This window comes from Perissodus microlepis, chromosome 17 (assembly GCF_051167445.1).
Source record: "Perissodus microlepis isolate ML-2025 ecotype Zambia chromosome 17, ASM5116744v1, whole genome shotgun sequence".
NCBI lineage: Eukaryota > Metazoa > Chordata > Actinopteri > Cichliformes > Cichlidae > Perissodus > Perissodus microlepis.
Genome location: NC_140477.1, coordinates 35962134 through 35970177, shown reverse-complemented (window position 1 = coordinate 35970177; position 8044 = coordinate 35962134).

Here is an 8044-nt window from a genome sequence, read left to right as displayed (position 1 = left end):
AATCTTCTGGACTAAGACTTTTGCAGATATGCCAGCCATGACACCTTTTTGGGGGAGTGCTGTTCCTGTAACACCTTGCAATATGAATGAGCCTTGCTATTGCTCTCAACAGTGACCCCCAAGTAGAGAAAGACGCAAATCGTCTTGTTTTGAGGAAAGAAGCCGCGACATTGGTTGAAAGTGATGTCACTGTTGGACGGATCTCAGGATCTGATTCAGGATTGACTAGTTCAAAGGTACTTTTAGTCACTTCAGGGGTTGATCTCAGTAGGAAATCTGGTCCTTTGAGCCATGTGCTTGATGAGAGTGCACTAGCTGGGATTGATCTTGAAGCTATGTCGGCCGGGTTAAGCTCTGTTGGAACGTAGTTCCACTGCTCTGGGTTGGACGATTTTCGAATCCTCTGTACGCGATTGCATACATAGACGTAGAATCGTCTGGATTCATTCTGTATGTATCCAAGTACCACTCTGCTGTCTGTGAAAAATTTTGTAGAATGGAAGGGAACATTAATTTCCTCTGTGATAATGTCAGCAATCTCGACAGCAAGAACAGCTGCACATAGCTCGAGCCTGGGGATTGTTATTTCTTGCTGCGGTGCGAGTTTTTCTTTGCCAAACATGAATCCCAGTTCATTGTTGCCTTCTGAGTCTGTTAGCTTGACATAGGCTACTGCAGCGATAGCTTTTGTAGACGCGTCACAGAATATACAGAGCTCCCTCTTTTCTGCACCACTGAAGGATATAGAGGTGTACATTCTCGGTATTCTGACTTCTTCGAGAAGTTTCAGGGACTCTTTCCATGCACTCCACTCTTGGAGCAACTTTTCTGGGAGTGGATCATCCCATTGACATATGTCTGTGGAAAGTTCTCTAAGGAGAGCTCTGCCTTTGATGCTGACCAGAGCTGCAAACCCGAGAGGGTCAAACAGACTGTTGACGACTGAAAGTACCCCTCTGCGGGTATAGGGCTTCTCAGCAGTGGACACTTGAAACGTGAATTTGTCTGTTGCAATGTCCCAGCTTATTCCGAGGCTTCTTTGCATAGGTGGAATGTCAGCTCCTAGGTCAAGGTCTTTTAGACCATTGGCTAGATCGTTTTTGTGGAATGCCTTCATTACGTCCACGTCATTGGATGCAATCTTGTGTAGCCTCAGATTAGATGAAGCCATAGTGTCTTGAGCGTTTTGCATAACAGCGATGGCATCAGTACTTGATTGGAAGGAGGCGAGACAATCATCTACGTAAAAATGTCGTTCCACCAGATGTTGTGTGGTGATGTCTTGCTTGTCTCGGTCCTCTGATGCCCTTCTGAGTCCGTAAGTTGCAACCGCGGGCGACGGGCTGTTGCCAAAGACATGTACAGTCATTCTGTATTCCACGATCGGTTGATCCATGTCATTGTTTTGGTGCCAGAGGAATCTCAAAAAGTTCCGGTGGTCCTCCCTTACCACGAAGCAATGGAACATTTGTTTGATATCGGCTGTGACTGCCACCTTTTCTTCACGGAGTCGCATCAACACACCCAACAAGCTATTGTTGAGGTTGGGCCCAGTAAGAAGAACGTCGTTGAGGGATACTCCATTGTGTTGTGCACTTGAGTCGAAGACAATGCGTATTTGTTCCGGTTTGCGGGGGTGGTACACTCCGAAGAAGGGGAGGTACCAGCACTCTTCTTCTTTAGTAAGTGGTGGCGCTATCTCAGCGTGGCCATTGTCAAACAAAGTTTGCATAAAGTCTGTAAACTGACCTTTTACCTGAGGGCGTTTGTTCAGCATGTGGCGTACCGATGTAAGGCGTTGCATAGCCTGCCGCTTATTGTTCGGCAGCCGTGGCCTGGGTGAACGAAAAGGTAGTGGCGCGACCCAACTGTTAGCACTGTCCTGGTAGACTTCCTTATCCATTATCTGTAAAAAGGCCCTTTCCTCCTGTGAGTAGCTGAGGCTCTCGTCCAAACTTGTTTGTTTGAAAACTGTTTCTCCAATCGAAGCGCGCTTTGTTCGCATTGGGGAGTTGACCTTGTTGTAGCCTTCCAAGTTGAAACTTTCCTTTACCTGAATGGCATTTTTGCATGGAAGGAAGTGACTTGGACGACCATTGTCTAAGATGTTCGTTTTGAAAATGTTAGCACGCACGGGTTTGTGAGCTCCACCCAGGCAAACGTTGCCAATGATCACCCATCCAAGAGCTAGCTTCTGTGCAAATGGCGCGTTTGGAGGTCCATTGCGCTGGTCGAGAACTTTGTGCGCTTGAATAACGTCCCTTCCAATGAGCAGCAGGATCTGAGCACTCTGGTCGAGAGCCGGGATTTCGGTTGCGATTTCCTGAAGGTGGGTGTGGTTTCGAGCAGCTTCAGCTGTGGGAATCTCACTGCGATTGTCGGGTAGCATATCACACTCGATAAGTGTCTGGAGCTCAAGACGTGATGTGCAATCTGCCGATTCCACAATGAAGTTAAAAGCTCTCCTCCCTGTCACTTCCTCCAATCCAGCACAGGTTCTCAATTTATATGGAAATGAGTTCCTTGTGATGCCAAATGTGTCAAAAACCGATGATTTTGCCAGTGACCTGTTGCTTTGGTCGTCTAGGATGGCATAGGCCTTAAGTTTCTTTTCAGGTGAGTTCTTTGGGTAAATGAACACAAGGCAGATCTTGGCACATGAGTGACTTTCAAATTCACTTCCGCAGACTTGTGTGCATGTCGAGATAGCTGTGGGCCGTGCTGCATTGCGCTCCCCGCCGTCAACTGTTACCGGCTCTGCAATAGTAGCTGTCGCAGTAGTCGTTGGTGCCAGTCCCGGATGAAGAGCTGTAATGTGTAATTTTGAATCACATTCTGTACACTGTATTTCTGACTTACATGTCTTTGCCTGGTGGTTTGTAGAAGCACAGCATTTGAAGCATATCGTGTTTTTCTTGAGATAGGCCTTTCGCTCCTCCAGTGGCATTTCCCTGAATGCTCTGCATTTTTTGAGAGCATGAGGTCTTTTGTGGATAGGACATTCCTTATTTGGGTCCTCAATGTTTGTAGGAGTTGATTTCAGCTCCGTACTGACGACTTCGGTTCTGATGACTGAGATAGGTTCTCTTTTAGCGTGTTTTTCGTAAAGTTTATTCGTCTTTGAAAGGGCAGGAGGAGGCGGCACAGACTGCCTAAAGCTGGGGTCGTTGCGCATTTTTGCTTCTCTACTGATGAAGGCCACAAATGCAGAGAATGGTGGAAATGACACACAATGGTCCTCTTTGTATTTAGAACCATAGTTCACCATTGGTTCTAAGTGAGCCACTCTAGCTTTCGCAATCTTCTCTTCATGTCCGAACAACTTCTCGCTACTCGCTCAATTTTCACTCAACTTCCACAAATTATACATCAAAACGTAGGTATTTTTGCTGGCTTTCCGAAAATGTCACTATCATTGTTGTGAGATTTATAGAATTTTGGCAAATCTCCTCAGACCAACACAAAGTCTCAAACTCTCCATAGAAAGTCAATGGAGAGTTTGTTCAAAATCACCGCTGGATTTCTCTAATGAGAGGCATTTTCGAATCGTCATATCTCCTTAACGAAGCGAAGTTAAGACATAAGGCTTGTCCCAGTATATCTTCAGACACTCCTGACGCTCACAATTCAAGAATTTCTTTCTCACCTATTACCGTTCTGAAATGAGTTAGACTTGTTTGAGGGTAGGAAATTCGTCCTTCGCTCAGATTTCTTCAGATTTCAAACTCTGGAAATGAACCACTTTTTTCTCTCGTCATATCTTTTTGATGGATTTCCACAGAGACCTGAAAACTTTCATGATTGTTCACCAAAGCCTGCTGTCTCTTACGGTGAAAGAATGATATTGATGCTCCAAATAGATTTTGAGTTACAAAACGTTGTTTGAGGGGAGGTCAAGGCAGTTTTCTCTTCGCCCCTACTCAGTTAGGGTACATTAGAAGTCAAATATCTTTAATAATTCATATTTTAATGATAAATTGTCAACACTTGAAGATTCCCCCATCTCTTCTGAACAAAACGGTGTAAGAATGACCGTTCTAGCCCCTACGGTTAGGAAATTATAGCCATTTCTTTGAGGGGAATCCTCACTATGTGAAATAAACTGAAAGAAGCAGGTCTGTGTCTCTGTGCTGCGTGTGTAAACAGATGCACCGGTTTTGGCGGGAAAACGTAAACAGCCTCTCTGATTGGTGGATTCAAATTGAGCAGGTCCCAGGCAATTTGACTGACCTAGAAACATACAGGCAGTATCTGGTGGCTGTTATTTCTTTCTTTCTTTGTCAATTTTTTACCTTTCAACAGGTACATTTGAGCGACCCTTACCATGTTCAGCATTTTTTCAGCTGTTCGTTCTGCTTTTCAAATTTTTCTATTTAAGTTATTACTATTCTTTTAAATCATACTATTTCTGCTATTTTATAAGATTTGTGCTAAATATAGTATTTCTGCTGAATTATAGGATTTCTACTAAATCATAGTATTTCTGCTACTTTTTGGTATTTGTGATAAATACAGTATTTCTGCTATTTTATAGGATTTCTGCTATTTTATAGGATTTGTGCTAAATATAGTAATTCTGCTTAATAATAGTATTTCTGCTGAATTATAGGATTTCTACCAAATAATAGTATTTCTGCTAAATCATAGTATTTCTGCTACTTTGTGGTATTTGTGATAAATATAGTATTTCTGCTAAAATATAGAATTTCTGCTATGTTATAGGATTTGTGCTAATCATAGTAATTCTGCTTAATAATAGTATTTCTGCTGAATTATAGGATTTCTACCAAATAATAGTATTTCTGCTAAATCATAGTATTTCTGCTTCTTTTTGGTATTTGTGATGAATACAGTATTTCTGCTAAAACATAGAATTTCTACTAAAAGTAGTATTTCTGATTAATTATAGTATGTCTACCGAATCATAATATTTCTCACACAAGCAGCATTTGTGTGTGTGTGTGTGTGTGTGTGTGTGTGTGTGTGTGTGTGTGTGTGTGTGTGTGTGTGTGTGTGAGAGAGAGAGAGAGAGAGAAAGAGACCCTTTTTTTGGCAGCATCTCATTGTAGGATATAAATTGAACATATTGAGACTGGTTGACAGGCATAGATCCTGTGTGTGTGTCCCTCTGTGTATTTGTGTTTTCATATGTGTCCATATTTGTAATTGTGTGTATCTGCTGGCTGTTATTTCTCTTTGTTTTGTTGTTTTTTTAAATTTCTGTGAATTTTTCACAGTTGAACAAGTACACTTGATGGAACCTAACCATGTTCATCATTTTTTCAGCTGTCCATTTTGCTTTTCCAATATTTCTACTTAAGTTATCACTATTATGCAAAATCATCATATTTCTGCTACTTTTTAGTATTTGTGCTAAATACAGTATTTCTGCTAAGTCATGCCATTTCTGCTATTTTATAGGTTTTCTGCTAAATATAGTATTTCTGCCAAATACTATTATTTCTTCCAAATAATAGTATTTCTGCTAAGTTATTATGTTTCTCTTAAGTCACAATTTTTTTGCTAAGATTTTATGTTACTGCTCCATGTCTGAAATACATTACAGAAAGCCCATGTCTCTGTCGGTGTGAGCAAGGGATGCAGCTGCATTGACAGGGACAACTACATAGCCTGATGAAGCAGACAGAAGTGACAGCTCTGATTGGTGGATTCAAAATGAGCAGATCCAGGCTTTTTGACTCTCATAGATACAGCTGAAAAAAAAAACCTGAAGAAGCCAATGTCAGTGTTTGAAAAAGTTTTTTAACTTCTAATAACTTTACAGAAGTGTGTGTGTGTGTGTGTGTGTGTGTGTGTGTGTGTGTGTGTGTGTGTGTGCGTGTGTGTGTGTGTGTCTTTGTCTGTGCTTGTGTGACTCAATTTTTATTCGTTGGTGACCAGCATCCATTAGTGGATTCAACTTGACCAGATTCAGACTGATTGACTGGCATAGAAACACACAGGACACTTCATGCTCTGTTTGTCTCTGTGTGGCCTTGTGTGTGTATGTTTCTATGTCTGTGTTTATGCTTGCATCTATGTTTGTACACATTGTTTTCTGAACATGGGTTATGTGTCTCTGTGTGTGTGTGTGTCCCTATTTGTAAACATTGCTAGGCATGTCATTTTTGCCTTAGCTTTGTGTATCTGCTGGCAGTTCCTTTGTAACTTTTCTCATGTTTCTGCCAATTTTTCACAGTTGAACAATAACTAATCTTTTGAGGGAACTTCAGCTTTTTGAAGCTGGCCGTTTTGCGTTTCCAATATTTCTGCTAAAGTTATTACTTTTCTGCTGAATTATACTATTTCAGCTCCTATGTTGCATTTCTACTAGGTGTTACTATTATACTACTGTATGTTAAGTTGTACTCTTACAACATTTTTCCAGGTTTTTAGGTTTGTGCTACATATTAACATTTCTGCTGTATTATAACACTTCTGCCATGTTGTACTATTTCAGCCAAGTTACTGTTTCTGCTGAGTTCCAACATTTCTGCTTTTTTCTCCTTTGATATAGTATTTTTGCAAACGCTTTATGTTTCTTCTTAAGTTTCTGCAAAGTTATTATATTTTGGCTCAGTTGTTATTCATCTACAAATTTATTACAATTTCAACAACTTTTCTGATACTGACTTCAACTTCTTCAGCTATTTTCAGCTTTTTCAGCACTTTTCAGCAGACAGCTTTACAGCATTCACACTGCATTTTCGCAGGAAATGCAAATTTTTCTAGTTGTGTGGATGCTTTAAGCATCCACACTATTGAGTTCCTCTTGGGACTTCCGTACACTTTTTGGCACTTAACTACTTCCACAATTTTCAGCCGATTTTCACCGTTCAAATTTTAAACTATTCTGCTATTTCTGCTAATGTGTGCTATGTCTTTTGGTATTTTTCACTATTATACTTTTTAAAATATTAAGCTTAATTTGTCCCATTGAAATGAATGGGAAACTTATGCAATTCTGCTAAAATTTGCTTGTTTTTGAAACTTAACTACTTCCTCATATTTTCACGTAGAACAACCATTCAAACTTTAAAATGTTCTCAAATTATTGGGCTATTCAGGTATAAATCAGCTTTTTCAAATCTTTTACCGTTTTACTTTTATGCCTCTTAAAGTTTTGAGTTGCAAAATTGTGATTTTTCACAAAATACATGCGTTGTTATGGTTGCTATGCACTTGGCTTCCAGTGTGCCACTCTAGGTTTCGCAGTCTTCTCTTCATGTCCGAACAACTGTTTGCTACTTGCTCAATTTTCACTCAACTTCCACAAATTATACATCAAAACGTAGGTATTTTTGCTGGCTTTCAGAAAATGTCACTATCATTGTTGTGAGATTTATAGAATTTTCGCAAATCTCAGACCAACACAAAGTCTCAAAACTCTCCATAGAAAGTCAATGGAGAGTTTGTTCAAAATCACCGCTTGATTTCTGTAATGAGAGGCATATTCGAATCGTCATATCTCCTTAACGAAGCGAAGTTAAAACATGAGGCTTGTCCCAGTATATCTTCAGACACTCCTGACGCTCACAATTCAAGAATTTTTTTCTCACCTATTACCGTTCTGAAATGAGTTAGACTTGTTTGAGGGTAGGAAATTCGTCCTTCGCTCAGATTTCTTCAGATTTCAAACTCTGGAAATGAGGCAATTTTTTCTCTCGTCATATCTTTTTTTTGGATTTCCACAGAGACCTGAAAACTTCCATGACTGTTCACCAAAGCCTGCTGTCTCTTACGGTGAAAGAATGATATCGATACTCCAAATAGATTTAGAGTTAGAAAGCGTTGTTTGAGGGCAGGTCAAGGCAGTTTTTGCTTTGCTCTACTCAGTTATGGTGCATTACAAGTCAAATATCTTTAATAATTCATATTTTAATGATAAATTGTCAACACTTGAAGATTCCCCAATCTCTTCTGAACAAAACGGTGTAAGAATGACCGTTCTAGCCCCTACGGTTAGGAAATTATGGTCATTTGTTTGAGGGGAGTCTTCACTATGAGAAATAGACTGCAAAAATCCTGTGTCTCTCTGTGCTGC